The 24,060-nt window shown below is 44.2% G+C and overlaps 1 long non-coding RNA gene across 1 annotated transcript in view; it reads left to right on the forward strand.

The window, feature by feature from the left end:
- The window catches only part of LOC310997197, a 36,726-nt gene extending 12,872 nt beyond the window's left edge, over positions 1–23,854 (forward strand). Inside the window, exon 3 of the long non-coding RNA XR_014595932.1 lies at positions 23,749–23,854. This is a non-coding gene — a long non-coding RNA (uncharacterized lncRNA). The remainder of the gene's footprint in view (positions 1–23,748) is intronic.
- The last annotated feature ends 206 nt before the right edge of the window (positions 23,855–24,060 follow it).

The raw sequence follows: 24,060 nt of genomic DNA on the forward strand, positions 1-24,060 counted from the left end.
TCCTCATTCATTCTCTCCCTCTCATCCTTTTCCCTGCAGTCTTCCCAATCCGTCCCTCCATCGTCTCCTCTATCCTTTTCGTTTCTGCTTCCCTTTCCCCTTCTCCTCCCTGTTTCTCCACCCTGCTCTCCTCACCCCACCCCTTCTCCCTCACTTCCTCTCTCTGTGCTCCTTTATGTCTCTATGAGGAGCGATCAGAGCTCATGGTAAAGACGATGTAATATGAATGAGGTCGTCTCTGAAGCTTCAAACCGGCAGCGGAGCGTCCCAGAAGGCCGAGGGACCGTCTTCACATGGAGAGAAAATGCTTAGAGACACTTAACGCTGGTTTCTTTTAACCCACCGCCCACCCCACCAATTATACATATTTTTACCTTTTCCTCTTTAAATAGCTATCTTTAATATTATAAATTAACCCCTATGACCGAGAAAGGCTCTAAAACATAGACCTTTCAATGTCAGTGACTATTACAACACAAAATGTGTTTCTTTAAATTAACAACAGCTATTTTTGGAGGAATCCTGCAAAGCTGCCGACAAATTCCTCCTCTGCAGTACCCACCACTTCCACAACTGGTAAATCATGAATGCAAACAACGTTAACTTTAAATATTTATAGTCTCTCAGGGGAAGTCATTGTCTTGTGGCGGCTGCAATGGGAGGGAAGGTGCCTTAATAGAGACGTGTCTATCACGACTCATATGCAAACAGCCACGGCACGATCATGTAGATTTTAATTACGGTACACAAACTGTTGTGCTCCAGATTAGCGTTTGTGAGCGTTAAATCGCGTCTGTTAATTTGGGATAAACAATTTTCATTTCAAAAATACCAGCTATCAGTCGTATGTATTATGTATCTCTACTGCTGCTTTGAGAAATGCTAACACTAGCTAACAAACAGACAGTTCTTCTGCAGTCTGAGGGGGAGCAGCTGTGGGGTTTCCCCCTGTGCAGTGTGATCAGTGCATTTTGAGAAATAAAACATTACATTTCCCAGTGAAAAGTCAGAATAACACTGGTGTTATCATTGGGAGGGGGGGGCTGCAGGGGATCCTGCCAGTGCATGAGCAGATCTCAACTGTAAGTTGGCAAATTTAAAATATTTTTCAGGGGTTGCTAAAATCAAAAGAAGCGATCACAGATGAGATATTTACCAGTGAGTGCATACAGTTTATATAAATTGAGTTCCCTAAATGGTTTGCACATCTGTTGATTTCCTCCAAACCTCGTAAATAAGAAATCGCCCTTGTACAACTTAAATTAAGGTCAAGTAAAAACATAAAAAATGCATTCCCTCTTCAATGGGAGACTGTCAGGGAGGCCGACAAAGGTGATAGTTTATTCTGGAAGGCAGGAGAATTATTTATGATGATGTTGCACTTCAAGCGGTCTGCCAATCAATAACATGTGGCCTTAATCACCCTGACAAAGTTGTATAAAACACCTCCATGCACACACACACACACACACACACATGCACCCAGACAGCTACACAGACACACATGGAGTGACATCTCCCCATAGTCTTAAGCATCCACCAAATGCTACTGTGCAAAGGATAGCTATCATTGCAGCATCAAGTATTAATCGTGTTTTAGAAAGGGAGAGAGAGGAGGAAGGAATCCCCGTCCAACTGCACCGTCCCACCAGAGAGACGGAGAGATGGAGAGATAGAGAAGGAGGAGTAGCCTACCAGTCCCACAGGCTTTCTCAGGGGCAATTTAGGAGAGTGTGTGGCTTATAAGGTGATCTGGGTTCAATTAAAGTAAAACAGTGATCATTTGACTGGCTGACTCATGTCCTAGTTTTCTTCTTCTGTGAGGTAGGATGAGAGAAGTGACAAATTGTAAAGCTGTGTGTAACAAAAAAAGGAGAAAAGAGGCAGAAATCTACCATTTGAATAATTGAAAAATAGGTGAGCGTTTAATAATTCACTGGTACAAATGAGGGGAGAAGGGGAGCAATGAATGTTTTAAACACAGGGAGGGAATCTCTGACTGACCGCTGACCTGCTAGATGGACCCACACACACACACACAGTTTCGGATATAAACAAACACATGCACAGATACTAAAACACACATTGATGACAGATCTCCAGAAGAAATAGCAATGGCGGCCCAACATCCCTCGCCCCCCAAAAAGTTTGAGCCTTGGTCAGAACCAAGCAGGAGGCCTTTCTCTCCCGTTTTCAGTCTTTATGCTAAGCTAATCTAATATCTCCCCAACTCCATGTAGGAATATCTTCTCATGGTCATGTTAGTGATTTGGCCCTTGAGCAGTGCAGTAAAGCCACAGAGAAAGTTGAATAGTTGATCTTCGTTAAAGATATATCATAATCTCACAGTAAAAGTGTTGCAGCCGTTAACAGAGTCCCTCAATCAGCAGGTTCAATTAGTTTTTTAAGTTTTTTAATTTTTACTGTTTACTGAAGCACTGTTCTGTTACCTCTGCACTGAGGTTTCTCTTTTATTTCTCTTTTCGCTGTTATTGTTTTATATGGGCACACATTCCTATCAACAACAATGCAACAGCTTTAAGACCTCAGTGTAGAGAATGAAACCGACAACACACTGCCATTATCCCTGCAGATAGCGAACTGATGCAAAGGTGATGTAAAGTTCAGATACCTGGGAAAACAGTTGCGTATCCACACACTCACTGTCACTGTCAATGCGTTGGGCTCAGTTACAGCTGCTGCTCTGTGTTTTTATGTTGCTCATTCAGATTATGCGGCGTTGCAATACACACTGTTTGTTATACAGGTGGTCCAGGAAAAACACACACACAAATGTCAGAAAGATGAGAACCCATGGGAGTCTGTCTCTCCTCGCTCTCTCTCTATTCGCTCTACTTTTTTTTAACATCCTCCACTTCGTCTTCCTTTTTTTTGCCTCCCTCTCTCTCTCCCTTTTCCTCGCTCCTCATTCACCCTTACTGCCTTCACTTATTTCTTTTCCTTCCCTCTCTCATTCACTCCCCTTCTCTCTCTCCCTCTATCTCATGTACGAACAGGATGCGAGCGCTGCACCCGTGGTTGCCAGGCAGTTACCACGGAAACATTCTGCATTATTGATGGAGAGAGCTCGTTGTGTCCCACCAAGCAGCACCCAAACTGTCCCAGCAGAGCTCACCAAGCAGCGCTGCTTTTCTTACTGACAGAGAGAGAGAGAGCATCCACCAGAGTGAAATAAATAAAACAAAAATATTAACTGTGATGTTTCTGCAGTGCTTCAGGAATCAGTCGACCAAAATGTCAATTTCACATTTTAAGCATTGTTTTTTTCTAAAACGGTCCTGTAAAAGAAATTTCAGCTTTTACTATTTGAAAAGAAATAAGAACTGATTCTGAATTATTGACAGAACTACACAGGTCAGTTCAGGTTAGCTGTAAAATAACTAAAATTACAACATGTACATTTTATATCACAGGATCACACAGAAAGTCAAAACTTTATTTCAAATCATAAACATGTTTATTTAACATGCACTTATTTATAATTTGCAATGAGAAAACAAAAAGTGAAGCAGAATAGACTAAAATTTTGCAATTAAAAAAAGGGTTATATAAATAATGACCAAACAGTGCAGATAATCAAAAAAATAGTCTCAAAAGCACATATACATAAAGAAACCGCCAATGAAAATAAGTTACCTGAGAAAATGTAAAAGACTATTTATTCTTGGAGTTGAAGTTCTGCAGGTTGAATAGAGCAGGGGAGCTCAGACACAGTGTGGGTCCAGAACATGAAGCACTTGCAAAGTAACGATCCAGAAGCAAGATCCTGAAATCAGTCCTTCTAAACAAGCTGGCAGACATTAAAAAGTAAAGACATAAGAGGGGAGTTATGTTTTTGGTTTTGGAGTTGCCACTTTACAATGTCCTGAATGTGCTGCAACAGTGCTGCAGATCATTTGTCTGTTTGTTGGCTGAGAAATTGTAGTTGGACTTTTTAAAGTTTGCTTTGATGATAGATTCTGAATTTAGATAAAAAAATGTGTTTATTTGTTATTTTGCCTAGAAAAACAGTTTCCATTGACATCGTTGAAACCAGTCAGACTGGTAGCACTTCTCGTTTCTGACACGCGGCGTGAGATGAAACGAGATCAGTTTGAACATGACACTCTGGGGGCCATGCGTGCAGCCGGAGCCTTTCAAGCCGAGCAGCCAATGGATCAGAGTCCGATAGTGGAGCAGTCGCAGTTCACAGTGAGGGAACATCACACCTGAGGGAAGTTGCCTCTCAGTTTATTTACAGATTCTTGTGACAAGAATAAGGTTCAGGGATCCTTCTCCTGGGCCTGGTAGAATGTAAAGGGTTCAAACTCTCAGCCTTTAGATGGTGAATTTTATTAATGTGACTGATAAACATTTAGGATAACCAGAGCAGGATTTTGTATGTGTTTGATGTTTAATGTGACCTGATGAAGCCAGGCATGTGTTACCTGCTCTCCTTCCTGTCACTGCTTTTAATCGTGTGCCAGTTAGTCATTTGTGAAGTGTATAGGCTTTATTCACAGAGCACGTCATCCACGCCAGCCAATCAGTAATAATTATCCATCGCTCAGTGCTTCCAGTCAACCAGCCGGACAGTCAGCCGGGCAGCAGCAGCATCACTCACCTGTTGTGCCCCAGGCGACGCCTCCCCCTGATCCCCATGATGCAGCTGTCATCCCAGCTACTCCACTGCTCACTCCCTCTCTCTCTCTCTCTCTCTTTATATCCGTCTTTGTTGTCCCCTGCACCACCTTCACATCCAACGCTCCCTCTGAATGAGGCCTATTGTGCAGCATCCATGCTGTTGCTGCAGCGTCGTCCTCCATGACCCTGTGTGCTCTGCAAACTGAAGTTTCTCTTCATAGTCCAACAGCAGCTTGTCTGGCTGTCGTGTTGTAGCACCAGAGGAGAAGTTCCTCTTTTTTTCTTTCTTCTGCCCTGATCTGAGCGAGATGTTAATCTGCATTAGAGAGCATGTGGAAAAAAAAGTGCTACATCCTTTGTATGCTGTACACATCTGGTCTTGGCAAAAGTCTGTGTCTGAAAACAGAGGATGCATCCCACAAATCCCAGTTATTTCTTGTTTGTAGTCCTTTGGTAAAGTTGAGTGAAAAAAAAGAACAACACACAAAAAAAAAGTAAAAACAACAGACGGCAAATAAAAAAATAAATATGAGGGCAAGTGTAGCGCGTCCGCAGCTGGCTGTGTTAAGGCCTCAGGGCTCCGATGGATGCTCCCTGCACGGCATCTCAGAAGAAAAAAAACAACAACAAAGAAAAAGAATGAAAAAAAGAAAAGAGAGAATGAAAGAAAGTGAGCAAGTGAGAGAGCAGGCACCTCTGCTTTGAGCAGCAAACAGGAGCTCGAGTGAGGAGGAGAGGAACGAGGCTGGAAGTTTATATGTGTTCTCTCCCCCTGAACCAGGGGACTGGCTGAATAAATAATACAATAGATATTGCTGTGATGAGGTCTCGGCGCGCCATTCATAATTATTTCATTGTAGCTGTAATGAGAGCGCCGGCCCTCCCGATGCTCCCTGTGCTGACAGGTAGGCCTCTCCAGAAACTAGGGGTGTGTATTGGCAAGGACTTCACGATACGATACGTATCACGATACTTGGGTCACGATACGATATATTGCGATATCCAAATTGTGCGATATATTGCGATATTACATAGTTCGCTGAAAAACTAAGAATGTATTATGCATCTTAAAATCCGAGTTGTAGGCCTATATTTACATTAAATGATAGTAGTAATTCATCACCAAATTAAAACTTTGTTAACATCTGTGTTTTCTAATAAGACAAACTTCTCAGTCTGTTTACCTCACTTCAATCTTTTTTGTATTGATGCAAAATGGGCAAATATATGCATCTGATAAATTGTTTGTATTTCATACTAGTTTAAATTAATTCAATACAAACATGTAGATTGCTGCACTCCTACAAATAAAAATAAAATTAAATATGTAGTTTTACATTTAAATAAAAATGTTAAATTGAAAATGAAATAACCTCATTATCTGAGACTGACATAACCTGCTGTATATTTACACTCCTGCGCTTCCACGTCCTGTCTGGCAATAAAGGCTGCAGTCACACAGACTGGCAGTGAGAGACACTCGTCCGTCACACAAACACAACAAACAGCTGTGGATTTCCCCGTGTGCTGAGCAGTGAGTGGAACCTACCGCGGCATCTCGCACCACAACAACACCAGCTCCCGTTAGCTTAGCGGCTAGCGGAGCCTGTCGGCTCTACAGTCTATGGTCAGCTCTGTAGCATTAGCTCCTCCAGCTGGGCTGCAGCGCTCGCGGTGCTCCGGTTCTACCTGGTTTCCGTGACAACGTGAACACAGCGGCTCCTCCGCTGCGCTGAGAAGCTGTGAACAGTCTGCAGTAATCCGTGTTGTTGACGAGGGAGCGGACGCTTGGTGGCATGAGTGCAGGCGCTGTTAGCGTGTGTGGATTAGCATGTAGCTCGGCACAGACGCAGCCTGGCTTGCCCCGTTTAGGTGATCTGACAAGCCGCCTGAGGTGACGCCTCAGTGGGGTTGCACCAGGTGCAGCCCCGGTCTCTCCTGGTCCTTCACGGCGTAGAAAGCCGAGCTCATCCAGCACACTGCACTGGGGTTTGCTTTGCTACGGACGAGTATCAGTCGGTGTCGGTCGCACTGTGGCACATTCTACACTTTATAAACCTGTGATTAAAACAATGATGGGGCTTTCCTGATCTCTTCCCCTGATCTCCAACAACGCCATCTACTGGGCTGAACAAGCAACTACAACTTTAGTACCCAAAAAAATAAATTCACCTTTTTTTTTCATCTCAATTTATATAATAAAATATCGATACTTGGCGTCCTTGTATCGATACAGTATCGCCGTTCAAAATATCGCGATATTGTGCCGTATCGATATTTTCTTACACCCCTACCAGAAACCAGGGCCCAGAGGCAAGATCCAGCAAACCTGCTTCACCAGTGTGGGGAAAGTACCTTGCACATTACGCCCCCTTTCCACAAATTAAAATAGTTCCCAGGTGTCAAAGAAAGTTAAAGACATATCTGATCATATACGTAAATGCACAATGCCATTTGTAAGGTTACACGTTTACGTTTTATATAATTTTATAAAATTTATGTCATATCATTATGTAAGATGCTGGACGATCTGAATTTCCCTCCTAGGGATTAATAAAGTATTTTCTATTCTATATCTGTGACATGCTTTGGTCAAAATACCCCAAGAATCAAACATCACAGCTCTCTTTTCATACTCTCGAAACAGCACTTCAGAACGGCTGGTTTTAGTGCCTGTCCCTTTAAATGCAAACAAACCACTGCTTGCCCTGCCCCACCCCTTCTACCGGTCCCATGTAGGGGTGGTATTATGCAAATTCGAGTCCTAGTTACTTCACTGGAAGACAACTGAGGGAATAGCTTGTAAAACCATGTGGATTTTAATTTAGGGAGCCTGCACATTACAGATTATTTTGTTAATTCTCACATTTTGGGGGTCGGAAGGCAACACAAACACCCAAATATACAGTGTGACAACCCCAAGTGGTTGTGTGTATGTTTGCGTGTGTGTGTGGCGCCCCTCTCTCTCTCCTGTCTGTTCCCTGCAGGTTGATTCCTCATGGGCCTCCGGTGTGCGTCCCGAGGGGTGGGCGTGGCCATGTCCGTAAAAGCCGGGTGGAGAACGCCGTCTCCCTCTCTCTCTTCCCATTCATGGCCTGGCGTCTTGCGGCTCCCCCGCTGTGGTCCTCTTGGTTTTAATGCACATACAACACCCATATCTCCAGCCATGCACCCACACGCACCACTGATATCCTTCACTACTGATACAGCTTGTATTTTGTCTTTGTTCGTGGTTATGAAATAAATATTATTGCCGGCATCTTTTCCCTCGTTGCGTTTGTTTGTCAGAAAACGGAGCCAGTTCTGACAAATGGGGGCTCGTCCGTCTTAGTTACGCTATTGTGTGTGGATTTAATGTTGCAGGTTAATAGACAGTCTTGGTTCGCCTGTGAAGGGTAGGTGATACACTGGATGCGCATTTTTTCTGGAGGTTCCCGGTAGGCAAATGTGACCGGCACTAGGATTACTTGTGTATGACAACGCCACTCTCTTTAAAGGGGAGAGACCCTGGACTACACGCAGTGTGACTAATTTACAGCAACCACTCCCCACTCAGGTTAATACCTATTAGGGCAAGGACAAGCAGAGGCTCTTGAAGTTGTACAAAAATAAAGTTTATTTTAACAATATCCCCTCAACAATAAAACCAATACTTTTGTATTTGATAAGGCATACCTAGAGTTGGACACACACATAACCAGGTGAATACTGTTATGTATTTAAAGGTTCGAAGGCACTGCACACTTCAAAGACACTGCACACTTAAAGGTTCAAAGGCACTGCACACTTAAACAGCTCAAAACACTGTATACTTAAAGGTTCAAAGGCACTGCACATTTAAACAGCTCAAAACCACTGTATACTTAAAGGTTCAAAGGCACTGCACACTTAAACAGCTCAAAACACTGTATACTTAAAGGTTCAAAGGCACTGCACATTTAAACAGCTCAAAACCACTGTATACTTAAAGGTTCGAAGGCACTGCACACTTCCAGAGCAAACATTAAATTCTACGACACCATGGAAAGGTGGATGGTCACAACTATCAAGATAAGCGCAACAAAACAAAAACAAAAGTGGAGACACTAATTATAAGGATTTCTGGGAGGAGAGAACAGTGGCTGCCCTGCCGACGTGTGTCGCCAGTTCAGCCTGCTTTGAGCTAAGCTGTAGCGCATCCAGGTAATACAGTAGATAGACTGGGACAGCTAATGCTGCTTGTCATAAAGTGCTGATGATTAATATCTTAAACTGCTACGAGGTAAGGCCTACAGGTACGAGGTACAATGCAGTTTAACCCTCATGGCACCAACAGACACACTAAAATGCACTTAAACTGCTACGAGGTAAGGCCTACAGGTACGAGGTACAATGCAGTTTAACCCTCATGGCACCAACCGACACACTCTTTTCTTCTCGGACCTGCGACGCCGGCAACAGGAGCATGGACGAGGGTGAGCTACGAGAACAAACGTGGACTTGCGAAGTCCCGCGAGATCCTAGTCTCATGTACTGTGAGGCTGCTGTTGCTAGGTTCCCCACCTGGTGACCTGGGTCCTAGCGTCCCATATGTTACATACACCCCCACTTTAAAAGGTCGCCGTCCCGGTGACATAACTCACTTTACTTAGCAGGAACATTAGTCTCGTGGCCTGTGTGCTAAAGGGTCTGGGGGCCGTTGGGCTAGGGGTTGGGGTAGACGGAATGGGTTTGAATGCTGCCCAGCTGTGGTTCGGTGGGAGCGTCGTATCATCTCTGGTCCCAACAAGAACTGGAGGGCTGTTTCTGGCCCTTCAGGAGAGGGTGGATTGCTCTCTGGGAGACCTGCAGGTTCTTCCATGGACACAAGGCCAGTCTCTGGGGGCTGGGGGTCTGGGGCTGGCTCCTGTTCGGCAATAGAGCTAACGTTACAGGGGGAGCTGATGAAACCTGACAGAAGGCTGCTGTTGCTGTCCTCATCCTCGCTAGCGTTTCCTAAGGGGGGGGTTTCATCCCTCTGTCTGGGGGGAGGGGGGGCCACTAGTGGTTCTGAGACCAGCACGCCTCTCTCAGTGATTGGTCTTAGTTCAGAGCGATGAACAGTTTTCTGCTGTTCTGGGTTGGATCGGGACTGGATCTTGTATACTGTACCGACATTATCCAGGCATTTCACCACTTGGTAGACTGTTGATTCCCAGACGTCTTGGATTTTTCTACGTCCTAGTACATGGTTCTTCCGATAGACCAGAGTGCCAACTGGAAGGATGGCTGTGGTTGTTGGAGGTTGGCGCTGCTCTCTGGCTGTGGCAGCTGCCTCCAAATGCTTTTTAGCTGCCACATACACAGAAGCCAAGTGATCTTGATGCTTGGTGACCCAGTCATCTGGTGTGATTGAAGCTGGCTCCTCATCCGCTTGCCCCAGTAGTAGGTCAACAGGTAGCTGGGGTTTCTGACCAAACATCAGTTCGTATGGTGAATGACCTGTTGACTGGTGGACTGTTGTATTGTAAGCAAACACCAGCTGGGGGAGCAATTGAGGCCATTTTCGCTTTTTCTCTCCTGGGAGGCAGCGCAAAAGATCAAAGAGGGTTCGATTAAACCTCTCGCATTGTCCATTTCCCTCCGGGTGGTAAGGGGTCGTCCTGCTTTTTGCAATCCCATACAGCTGGCAAAGGCGTTTGAGTAGTTCACCTTCAAAGTTGCGGCCTTGGTCCGAATGAATTCTTTTAGGCACTCCATAGGTGTAAAACCATTTTTCCGTGAGGATTTTAACAACAGTATGGGCCTTCTGGTCGGATGTTGGATATGCTTGAGTGAATTTGGAGAAAACGTCGGTCACGACCAGGACATGCTCTCTCCCATCACTGGCTCTTTCCAAGGTGGTAAAGTCAATGGCAACGACCTCTAAAGGTTTGGAGGCCGTCAGATGTCCCATGAACGTCCGGACTGAGGGCCGCACTGCTTTGGCAATGATGCAACGTTCACACTCTTTGCACCACTGGTCAATGTCTGAACGCATATTTGGCCAGTAGCATCTTTCTCTGACCAAGGCTGTCGTCCTTTCTGCCCCCTGGTGGCCGTGATTGTCATGTAAACTGGTCAGTACTTCTGCTTGTAATGCTTTTGGTAATAGCAGCTGGTGAACTGTCTGTCGGCTTGGGGGCATCTGTACCTCTCTGTAAAGCACATTGTCCTTTTCCTTGATTCTCCTCCATTGTCGGACAAGCTCCAAAACCTGGTTGGGTTCTCTAGACCGTTCTGCTCTGTTTGGGGGGCGTCCTCTCCTCCAGTAGGGGAGAAATGCTTTGACCACTGGGTCTGTGGCTTGCAGGGCCTGCAGATCAGCCTTCTCCCGCACCGGCGCTGCGTCCACTGCCATGACGTTACCAGTGAGCTGTGGTTGTGTGGGAGAGTACTTTTTGGGGCCAGTCATTTGTGATGGGATGTTAAAACCAGGCACGATGTCAGAAATGGAATGTACTGCTGGGGTGTTCGGTTGACGGGAAAGGGCATCAGCATTACGGTTGGCTGCTCCGGGGCGGTATTTAATGTCAAAGTTGAAACTGGCCAATTCGGATGCCCACCGTTGCTCTACAGCTGCTAGCTTGGCCGTCTGGAGGTAGCTCAGGGGGTTGTTGTCTGTGTACACGGTGAAAGCCGTCCCCAGAAGGTATTCCCTGAACTTTTCCGTGATGGCCCACTTCAAAGCAAGGAATTCTAATTTCATGGAGCTGTAGTTTGACATGTTTCGTTCACTTGGTCTAAGCCCCCGGCTGGCAAATGCGATTGGCCGACGGGCTCCATCCTGTTCTTGAGCAAGTACTGCACCCAGGCCCTGGTGGCTGGCATCCACTTCTAGGATAAAGGGCTTCTTGAAGTCGGCGTAGCCAAGGACAGGAGTAGTGACAAGCTTGTTTTTAAGTGTCTGAAATGCTTTTTCACATGACTCACTCCACTGTCCTTCCAACTTGGCACTGACCTTTGACCTTGGTTTTTTCTTGCTTCCTTCTAGCTCTCCAACCAGTCGATGAAGCGGGGCTGCATGCTTTGCGAACCCTTCTACAAAACGCCTGTAGAAGGAGGCAAAACCCAAGAAGCCGCGTAATTCAGTGACGGTGGATGGGCGCTTCCACTCTGCCACTGCTCTGGTCTTCTCTGGGTCGGTTGCCACACCAGCAGGGGAGATGATATGACCAAGGTATCGCACCTCCCGCTGAAAAAAATGGCATTTAGACATCTTCAGTTTCAGGTTATGCTGCTGGAGCCGACTCAGGACCATCTCCAACCGCTGCAGGTGTTGACTGAAGGATGTGGAGAAAATTATGATATCGTCCAAATACAGCAGCAATGACTGAAAACTCTGATCCCCGAAGATACGTTCCATTAGGCGCTGGAAAGTTCCTGGCGCATTACAAAGTCCAAATGGCATTCTGTTAAACTCGAAGAGGCCAAACGGGGTGCAGAATGCCGTCTTCTCTTTGTCTCTCTCTGACATTGGCACCTGGTTGTATCCACTTGCCAAGTCGAGCGTTGAGAACCATTTGGCACCAGTAAGAGCATCCAAAGATTCTTCAATGCGCGGCAGTGGATATGCGTCTTTCCTCGTCTTGGCGTTGAGTTGTCGATAATCGACACACAGCCGGATGTCACCACACTTTTTCTGGACAACTACGATGGGGGAGGAGTAAGGGCTGGAGCTCACTCTCACAATCCCTCGCTGTAACAGTTCTTGTATGTGGGACTTGACAAGTGAAAATTGAGATGGGGGGAGACGGCGGTACCGCTGACGAACAGGGGTGTCATCTATCAGCGGGATCTCGTGGTAGATCAGGTCAGTACAGCCCAAATCCCCATCATCCAGGCTGAATGCGTCTTGGTACTTTGTCAGCAAACTCTTGGCTGCTTGTGCATCATTAACAGGGAGATCGGGCCAATTCAGTTCACTCAGGCCAGGGAGGGGGTGGGGGGGGGAGGCCTCTACTGCCGTAGACTGGATGAATACCACCTGGCGGCCTTCGTCCTGTGTCTGCTCCTCCACCTGTACAGCCTGGGAAGAGGAATGCAGATCGGCCAAATGTAACGTCCCCAACACTGTTTTTGATCTCAGCCACTGGTCTTCCTCACCAACATTAACAACAGGGATGTTGACAGTTCCTCTGGAAACAGTGAGGAGGGCGTTAGATATGAGCAGGTTCATGGGTAACCGACCTTTTCCATAGGGCAAAGGCTCCAGCAATACAGTACCAAGGGCTGGGCCTGGGCCTTGGTTGCAGGTGGCCTGGACGAACTGTAGGGAGCCCGCTGGTATCCGGATTGCCGGTCCCGGTGGTGTCACAGCCTCCCCTACATGGCCGGTCTGCAAGAGGCGGTCCATCTGTTGGTACTCTGACAATGCACGCCCCCATTCCCTCTCAGCTTGTTTTACTAGAGGAGAAGAAAAGAGATTGTCACCATGTTCCCTGAATAATACAGAGTAGCAGCCACTGATAATGTTCATTCCCAACAGACCAGGTACTACAGTTTTCCTTTGTTGGGAAGCTGGATCAGGGGGGTCTTTTACCACCAGGATGCCCATCTGTGGGAGGGTGGTGCCGAGGACTTCAACATCTAACTCCACATACCCCAAATATGGAATATCTAATCCATTAGCTGCTGTTAATTGGAGCCAGGTACAAGATTTCAGTTGCTCATTTGTTTGTGGCATCAGATACTGTTCAAAGAAAGCCTGTGTTACAGTAGTTACCATTGATCCAGTATCAAGTAAGGACGGCACCTCTACCCCCCCTACTCTGATCTTTACTACTGGGCAGCGTCCAATTAGCCGGGATGCCAGACTTGCCTGTTTTGAACCCACAAATCCCCCTTCTGGTATCGGGTTCCCAACACCAGAGGGCGCTAGTTTTCCTGCTGCTCCACTGCATTCACTCTTACTCCCACCCATTGGCCCCGTCCCCGTGATCCCACCCCCCCAGGGAGCCCACCCATTTCAACCCGACAAAATCTAGCAATATGACCTGCCTTGTGACACCGCATGCATATTGGTTTTCCATCTGGCTGGAACTGGTATTGTTTTGGCCTGCTGCTACTGGGGGGATCCTGGGGGCTTGTATAATTAGGGGCATTGGAGGAAGAGCCTAAGTGTTTAAGAATGGCATCTAGCTGTACTTGCTGTTTACGTAAACACTCCTTCAATTCTGCCAGCTCATCACTGGACCTAGCAGCAATGGCGTTGGTGTCGACATCACCTTGACCTAATCCTGAAGCATTTGAATCACAGGAGTATGCTCGTGCTCTTTGTCCACAAGCAGGGGGCCCTCGTTTTTCCCATTTGATAGCTGCATTACGTACATCTTTGAAGGAATGGTTAGGATGTTGCCGAACCAAGTGGGCCAAGTCACGCTGTAATTTGGTGTCACGTACGTTTTCAATGAATGTGTCACGAATCACCAAATCTGAATTTGAAACCCCCCTTGGATCTTTACTTTCAAGTAGTTCCATCAAATGCAACAAAGCATGGGAAAACTCACGTATGGACTCATTATCCTGTTGCCGGCGTTGAAAAAATTGTCTCTGTAAGCTCACATATGTTTGATCACACCCAAAATTATCAAGCAGTATTGTGAAAATAGCCTCTGGTGTGGCTCTATCAGTTGGAGAGCTAAATTTTACCTCCCGCTTAGCTTCCCCATCTAGCAGATCACAAAGAAATGTTGCTTGTTCAACCAGTGTGTGCTGCACAAACAGTGACTTTCTTGCTTCTTCTACCCAGTCTTCTACAGTTAACCCATCCTGAGCTATATCTCCTGAAAACCGTGGACATTTCCTCTCTCTTGGTGCATACATGTACACCCGCCCTGTTGAATCACTACTGACATTATTAGTTACTACACGGCTAGATGGCCCAGGGGCCTCTACATTTACTGTTTCGTTTCCCCCATCTTTGAGTCTATTATTTTCTGCTTTTAGTTGCTGAACAAGTTCAGTCAAGGCTCTGATTTGTTCCTCTGATTCAGACATTTTAATTGAAAACAAAAAAAACCCAACAATCAATTCTTGGACATGGGTGAGCGAACCCCCCCAAGAATAATGTCTTTGTCCACTGTGTTTGTAAACGCTGGTGGTTCGGCGTTGCAGCTAGAGGGCGGTGTTGCAGCTAGAGTGCGGTGGATGTCCTCTGGATCTCCTCTTGGGCAACCACTGTCCTCCTCCTCCACCCCAACCCTTGCTACCTTAGTGCCTCCAAATAAATAAAAAAAACCAAAAACAAAACACACACAAAAAAAAAGCCTCCGCTATCCTGCCGACAACGCCAAATGCGACCGGCACTAGGATTACTTGTGTATGACAACGCCACTCTCTTTAAAGGGGAGAGACCCTGGACTACACGCAGTGTGACTAATTTACAGCAACCACTCCCCACTCAGGTTAATACCTATTAGGGCAAGGACAAGCAGAGGCTCTTGAAGTTGTACAAAAATAAAGTTTATTTTAACAATATCCCCTCAACAATAAAACCAATACTTTTGTATTTGATAAGGCTGATACCTAGAGTTGGACACACACATAACCAGGTGAATACTGTTATGTATTTAAAGGTTCGAAGGCACTGCACACTTCAAAGACACTGCACACTTAAAGGTTCAAAGGCACTGCACACTTAAACAGCTCAAAACACTGTATACTTAAAGGTTCAAAGGCACTGCACATTTAAACAGCTCAAAACCACTGTATACTTAAAGGTTCAAAGGCACTGCACACTTAAACAGCTCAAAACACTGTATACTTAAAGGTTCAAAGGCACTGCACATTTAAACAGCTCAAAACCACTGTATACTTAAAGGTTCGAAGGCACTGCACACTTCCAGAGCAAACATTAAATTCTACGACACCATGGAAAGGTGGATGGTCACAACTATCAAGATAAGCGCAACAAAACAAAAACAAAAGTGGAGACACTAATTATAAGGATTTCTGGGAGGAGAGAACAGTGGCTGCCCTGCCGACGTGTGTCGCCAGTTCAGCCTGCTTTGAGCTAAGCTGTAGCGCATCCAGGTAATACAGTAGATAGACTGGGACAGCTAATGCTGCTTGTCATAAAGTGCTGATGATTAATATCTTAAACTGCTACGAGGTAAGGCCTACAGGTACGAGGTACAATGCAGTTTAACCCTCATGGCACCAACAGACACACTAAAATGCACTTAAACTGCTACGAGGTAAGGCCTACAGGTACGAGGTACAATGCAGTTTAACCCTCATGGCACCAACCGACACACTCTTTTCTTCTCGGACCTGCGACGCCGGCAACAGGAGCATGGACGAGGGTGAGCTACGAGAACAAACGTGGACTTGCGAAGTCCCGCGAGATCCTAGTCTCATGTACTGTGAGGCTGCTGTTGCTAGGTTCCCCACCTGGTGACCTGGGTCCTAGCGTCCCATATGTTACACAAAGGATAGGTTTTTTTTTGTGAGTAGTGTTGTGGGGAGCGGCTAGCGTTGGTTGCGCAAGCAACCATCTCGGGGGCACTCCGTGGGGTCGCCTGTGGTGGTCCCCGCTGGTTTCGTGCTTAATCAGCCGAAGGAACAGAAAACGGAGCCAGTTCTGACAACCGTATGTTAAAAAGTGATATTTCCATAATATGTCCCCTTTTAAAAAAACAAAAAAACATTTAAGTAATTCACTTCATTACCTCCCAAAGCATTCATTTAGGTTCCACCATACATGATAACTTAGTTTACTCTTAAGTAAAAATAATTAAATCAAATTTCTCATGTTTACCTTTAAATTCAGTTCGATCAGGTGAGCTTGTTCAACACTTCTCCAGTACAGCAGGTCTTCCTCACCAGAAGCTGTTTGCCGTGTTGCCATTTAATGAAGACAACTGGGTGCGCAGGAGAAAGTTGTGCAACCTCTTTGATTTAAAGCAAAAGCAAAAGCAAACATGGATGTAATGTATCTAGGACCTCCACTCTACTGACTGTCCTTCCTGTGTTAGAGTTACTATTTGTAATTTTTGCTATCGCTTCATAGCCGATGTTAGCATTAACAGCTGTTTGCTTCCAAGTCACGAAGTGTGATGAGTTAAGCATCAAACCAAATTCTTTTACCTCACCATAGAGGTCCCTGGAAGTGGAGAGCAACAGCAATGTTAATCTTCATGTTTTTTTTCTGATGAAGTTAGCCTGCTAACCAGCTAGAATCTCTTGTCACTTTCTGATACTGAGTCAGTGGATTATAACCTCTGGAGGACTGAAGCTCTTGCTAAGACTGGTAGGTAGCTGGTCTTGCTAGTGATGGCCATGTGATGGCAAACCTTACACTGAAAGTTTCATGTCAGTTGGGTTGTGCAGAATATAATCCCCACAGAGAATGGAATGACAGGTGAAATATCGGGTCTCCACGAAAACAAACCTGGAGAAGGAGCCAGTGACAACATTGGTCAGTACAGAGAGATGTTTGGGCCCTGCAAGTGGACATGGAAAAACTGTTGCTAAGACTTGATGACTTGCTTTGCTTAGTTTGCACTGGCCTTGTCAGGCTTTGGTGTTTAGCTTGGACAAGTAAAAAGCATTGGAGGTAAAAGAAAAATACATTTCTTGTATTGTTTGTTTCTATCAGGCTCGACAGCTGGCTGTTTTCCCCTTAATAATCCACTATCTGTCACTATCTAAGCTTTGGTTGCAGACAAGCAAGAGCAACAGGTGACCTGAAACAAACAGTAGGTTGATATTGAGACAAGGTTCATGATGCACTCTGTCATTTCCCCTCATGAAAGATGTTCTAGTCAAAACATTTCCCCCATGAATCAGGCTATTGGTGCCAGAATGTCACCCACTGGAAATATCATACATACATCTCACCTTGAAAACATAAACTCAGTCACGCTGTTGTTGTTTGTGATGGCTGAAGAAGTGAAAACAAAGAATGTAGAGTTAGACCAACAGAAACGGCTGCTCTGACTGAAGGGGATGAAAGAGAAGAGGATGTTGAAGGTTCCTCAAGTTTGAAATGTATTTTCCCAGAAGTTGATGAAAGATGTGATCCTGGTACTGCATCCTGAGCAAAAGGCAAAAGTTCGCTGACAGGGGTGACTCACTATTACACTTAAAGGAGACATGCCCCCTTTCCACAAATTAAAATAGTTCCCAGGTGTCTACATATCTATGACATGCTGTGGTGGCCACACATGGTGACCACCTTTAAGTTGAGTTTGTTTTGCCTTTTCTTTGAAATAATGACACACATTTAGTTCTTTTCAAAATCACGTTTATTGGCAGGTGTTGATTAATTTGAGTGCACGCATTTTGATTGACATTCTGTTGATTTACATTCTCTTTGTTTGAGTTCGCTCACCTCACCATGTGTGTGTCCTGTTGCAGCTCCCCAGACCTGAAAGGAGGCGGCGCCATCCAAGGTGGCCTCTTATGGAAGCGGGGGCAGTGATTGGAAGAGGCCAACTTGGAGGTGCCAGCGGGGAGGCTGTTTTTTCGTTGAGATTTGAGTTAAATTATAACATATACTTAAGAACTCTAAATGTTCTCTTTGAGTGTTTATATTTAGTATGTTTAGGTTATTTCTTAGTAGTCTTTGTTTATATTATGTTTAATGGTATTATGAGTGTGATAGGTTGTTTGTCTTCCCCCACCTATTGTCTGTCGGCTAGCCATTGTCTATATAAGCCCTACCTAGTGTGTCATTTGTCAGGTCAGTTATGTTGAGTTAAGTTGCTGTTTGTTTAAGTTGACCTCAGTTTAAGTTATTAGGGCCCTCATTTAGAGTGATTATTTTTGTATTTTCATTATTATACTTTTGATGTTCTTTTGAATTGAGTTTGTTAATAAATTAACATCTTTTTGGACATTTACACCTTGAGTTCTCTGGTCTTTGCTGTTTGGTCCCTGACACATGCTTTGGACAAAATACCCAAAATCAAAGCTCTCAAAACAGCACTGTTCAGAACGGCCGCCGTACCTGTCCTTTTAGATACAAATGAACCACTGCTTGCCCCGCCCCACCCCTTCTACCAGTCCCAGGTAGGGGTGGTATTATGCAAATACAAATTCTATACATCACTGGAAGACAACTGAGGCAACAGCTCGTAAAACCATGTGGATTTCGACCTAGGGAGCCTGCACGTTACAGATTTTTTTTGTCAATTCTGACATTTTGGGGGCCGGAAGGCAACACAAACACCCAAATTTAAAGAGCCTTCAAAAAGTGATATTTCATAATATGTCCTCTTTAATGTATACTTTGTATGGCAGCCATTAATCACACATACAAAATACAAAAAGGAGAACATACTGTGCATCTGTATTTTGACAAGAACTTTTAATATTGTGCTGAGACAGTAACACTGGTATACAATATTTTAATATCACATGTGTATTTTATACTCGAAGACTGAAATGCATCTCATATTGCCATTATGTTTTTTTTTTTATTATTAATTTCGAGCACTTACCGTAGTTGGTTATTGGTATAATATCTAGTCAACATACTGTCCATGATATATTTCACCTTTGTACCAGTTTAGTTATGAATGGAACATTCATTATCTTTATTGAAATTAGCTTTGTTTTCTATTTCAGGATTTTAAGGAGGATTGTTTCTTCATAATTTACTGTGATGCATACTTCACATATATGGCCTTAGTTTTAATGACAATAGAATAAACAGTATGGGTGGGGAAAATGTGAGTCAGATAATTAAATGTACAAAATCATATACACTGTTTATTGAACAAAGATTTACACACAGCCTGCTCAGACACATGGCCAAACACAAAAACACACAGACTCCCAGTTGTGTCTCTTGTCCCTTGGGACCACTGTCTCAAGGCCTCTGGGGTCCCTGAGAGCTACATACACTTTCCCACTAAGCTCTATTCGCTCTCTCTCTCTTACTCACTACACACACACACACACACAAAGACACACAGACCACCACTATAGCTTGCCATCTCTCACATATGTATATCCTGAGGTCTGCCGAGCGAGCACCTTCCGTCCCTTAATCCTGTTAGTGGGATACGGGGGAGTCAAGGGGGACGGGGGCTTGAGGTAGTGTTAGTGTGTGCGTGAATAGTTTGGGTGTGGGGGGGGTGAAGACCAGAAATTGGGGGACAGTTATATGGGACACAAAGACCCCCACCGTCCCGCACCAGCTGGAGCCCCGTAGTATATGTGAGACCTGAATACCCCCCCTTACTACACGCACATGCAGTACATTCATTCATCCATATGTGTGTGTATATGTTAGCATATATGGTTCCATGTTGCTTAATGAGCAGGACGCTAACAAATCAAAGTTTTTGGTTCAATTCCCACAAGACCCATAGAAAAAAAGAGTCCTTCTTCCACTTTACCTGGATTTAAATGATGAGATGCAGCTCGACCTAGAAAAAACCTGTGAATTGGTCCAAAGCAAGATTTTAACATTTAAACATTATAACTCCCACAAAAACACTCGTGCACAAATGTGATATAATAGACGGTTACATTTGAATGGTGGAGGCATGGTCTAATGAAAAAGATCTAAAATGGCATTATGGTAACTCTGGGATGCAGTCTCAGTATCACCCTCTCTGTCTTGTCATTCATCCATTTGAAGGTTATTTACTTGTCGTCGTAGCGTGACTACATCAGGGAGTAGAGCTTCTTCAAATAACTTTGATTCTTCTGAGTATCACCGTCTCTCCTCCTGCTTCTCCCTCCAGTCCCAAACACCAGAGACATAAGTGAAAAAGAGACTAATTTTAATTTACAGACATACACCCGTCTAATCCTTGTTATTCCCCCCTTATCTCACTGACATGTACATACATCATTTTGTTTGTTTACCCCTTTTCCCTTTGTTTGACTGCTCTCTATTCTTGTAGTACAGCAGAGGATTTTGTTTGTATGGAAATTAGAGCTGTGGCTCTCAGGGGAAACGCTCTGAGGGCTGAGCTGTTTGATGCCTGGCCCTCCACGGCGTGTCGGGACGTCACTGTCGAGAAATGTTAAACTCAGGAGAAAGGGAAAAGCGGAGGGAGGAAGCAGCGGGCTGATGTGAAGACGCCCAGATGTTGCATTGAGAAGTCAAAGTTCATTCTGCTGCGCTGAACCATAGGAGAATAAAGTCTTTTTAGTCTATTTTATCGGCTCGGCAGCTCTCATTCTATCCCTGTCCTTCAGAGGATTATTGCCTCAGATTTTTATCTACATGAGATGAAGCTTGGTTTAATTATCAGACAGATGCGTAAAACATGAAGTGAAATTGCAGCTGGATCTTTGGTTTACAGTGATCATTTGTTGGGAAATCAGTAATGGAGGGGTTTTAAAAGTATTACCCACATTATGTGCTGGTATACGTTACAGGATCACTGGCTAATTTTAAACTCACCAGATATGATTTACATAGAAAAATCTTCTCATTGAGGAATTTTGGATCAGACACTGAGACATTGAAACTGGCAGCGGTTGGACTGATGCTGTACTGACACAGTTTAAGGTTTATTTAGCTCCACCCCCAGTCCCTCCAAACTGATGGGATTCTTTACTTTGGTTTGTGATGTTTGTGAGGTATGAAACCCCGACTGTAATCATTTCTTGAGACTGTTTGCTGCAGTTCAAGGTGGAAATCATTCAGTCATGGCATTGACTGATTATGTTGTTCATGTCCTGTATAATGTTGGACATGCTAACAAGGGGATTTATCATTTTCTTAAAGAAAACATACAGTTTTCACATTGTGAGTGAAAGATAAAAATCAACACAATATTTGTTATCATACTGAAGATCTGGAGATGGATTTCCCAAATTCAGCAATGTTTCTGATTTTCTTTTAAATGAATACTCAGCTCTTGCTAAGAGCACATATGATTTTGAAGTTTAATTTTAACCACAGGTCAGTCATGCAGCTGAGTTTCAATATTTCAGAGTCATCAACAGATTATTTGAAACCAATAGCCACTGTATAAAATAATTCAGACAACTCTACTTCTCCCAAGCTGCCTCTGACATTCGAGTTTTCAATATATTTTTTTTTTGCACATACCATGGGACATTTGGCAGTTGTTTGTGTTGAATTTGCTGCTGTATCCTACACAGTATTACCATGGGGGCAGATTCTGTGTTGTTTCCAGGCAGATCCTGTATCACCACAGTTCGTCTTTGCCTGGTTCGGTTTGGCATGACAGCGGTCCCATTGTACGCTCAGAGTAAACAGGCCAGCGGTTATAAAGCTTTTACACGCCAATCCTGCCCAACATTCCCTTTATGTGCAAGTGCTGCAGGGCTCAGATGCATAATACATGAGCACTCAGTTAATCTATTGATCCAAAATATGTCTTCCCTCTTTCTCTGTCTCATTTACTGTCTTTCTTTCTCTCATTCTGTCATATAGCCTCTATCTTTAGATGGTTTCCTCTTCTGCTCTTTTTCCATCAGCAGCGCACAAACAGGCATGACAACGGATCAGTAGACGAAGCGATGACAGGGAGAAACATACATGATGAGGTGGAGATAATGAAAGGTGTAACCATGAAAAATGCAGAAATGTTGAATAAGAGATAACCCTGTGAGAGAACAGTGGTTAGAATGAAAAGGGCACTCTGTGATGATGAACGTATACACAAGCAGGGGACAAAAACACCAGCGCCCTGCGAGAGCAGTCACAAATAAAGACCGCAAACAACCTGACATCCAAAAATGTCACAATTTATAAGATACACGCAGAGACGACATCAATGATCCTGTAAGCTACAGGCTGGACCCTTAAGAGATTCATTTGAGACAACTGATATAAAAATGGGGAAATTATTTAAAATATCTGTTAATCTTCATTAACCCACATCCTCTCTTTACTGCTTAAATAACTTTGATGGACCCAAGTTTGACTTAAAATGTTAGAATCAGTATTATATTTTCAGATGATTTTGGACATGTCCGTACAACCCAGTTGCCAGATGAGAACATTAGTATTGGAAATATTATTGCATTGTTCTGTAAAATACAAAGCTTACAGTTTTAAAATGCTCACTTCTCACAGTATTTGCACATGACACCAATAATATGGTTGAGGTGGTAGAGAGATTGTGGGTATCACCAGCGTAATATGGTTGAGGTACAGTTGGGTTTAGGCAAGTAATAGGACCGAGTTAATTAGGGAAAGATCACAGTTACAGCTGATGACCAGAGAATGTCATCGCTTCGATCGTCTCCCAAATTTGAGAGGACCTTCCTCAGCCTATTCCCCACCCTCCACCAAGTTTGCTGCAAATTAAGTGTCTGGTTCCCCTGAAGCAAGTGACAAATGATATTAGCAACTCACACAGTTGAAGCAGACACTTCTCATTCAAATGTTTCCCATAGCCACATTTTTCAATATACAATACAATATTCAATGGTCTTGTGGTACAAACACAAGTGCTTAGAAAAGGTTGTTCTCTGGTCCTTAGTGAACCTAAACTTATTAGCCGATGTGTTATTGATCAGTTGCATGGTATGGGATGTTGTGTACACAATTTTGTAATTGTGGCTTAATTATATATCAGTATGGCTTAATGAATTTAACTATACTCATATATTCTCTGAAACAGCCAGCTGCCCATGTTTATGTTCCTTTTTTGCAAACTGATATGTTAAGTTCTCCATCACCAAAAACAAGATAGTCCAGTCATTTTATGAAAAAAGGTTGAACAAATTGCAACAGAAGCAAACTCAACTGATTTTGTATCCTCAACATGTCCTGAGTGATGGAAAAAAAAGCCCTAAAGAATCCCATTAGGGGAAAGTTTCGAGCATATTTTGCTCATTGAGCGCTTAGATTGAACAACACTGACAATAGTCAGGCACAATAATAGACTTGTTTGTTCTCTCCATGGTTTCAGAGAGACAGACCTGTGAGTTAATGGATGGAACACACTCATATCCCACTGAGACTCATCCTCAGAAAACCCCTCAGTGTTCCCCAGCCATTTTACAACATGGCCGCATTGCTGAAGCCACACCAACACTGTAACATCCTGTCCTGGTTGCTCGGTTTACAGTACCACCTTCATGCATATTTTACTTTTCTCTCCACCTCTCTCTCTCTCTCTCTTTCTCTGTCGCTCTTTCTCACTCACTCCCTCTCCACAGATCCTGAAGCTGGATGACATCCCCCTGTGAAGAATATCTCAAAGCTTGAAGTCCTGACTGATACCCTAAGACCCTGGCATCTACCTGAAAACCCCCCTGGAAAAAAACAAAACATAGAAGCTTCATACCTGCAGGAAGACCTGATGAACTCACAGTAAGATGGACTCTGATCTGTAAAATTACATAACATGCTCCCTTGTCCCATGAATAATCAAAGCAACCACTGTGCACCAACAGTGATGATCCACTGATTCAGAAGCTAGTGTGTAGTGTCTATGACTGGGGCCACTTCATCAACCATGAAAACATTCT

This window comes from Trachurus trachurus (genome assembly GCF_905171665.1).
Source record: "Trachurus trachurus genome assembly, chromosome: 14".
Lineage (NCBI taxonomy): Eukaryota > Metazoa > Chordata > Actinopteri > Carangiformes > Carangidae > Trachurus > Trachurus trachurus.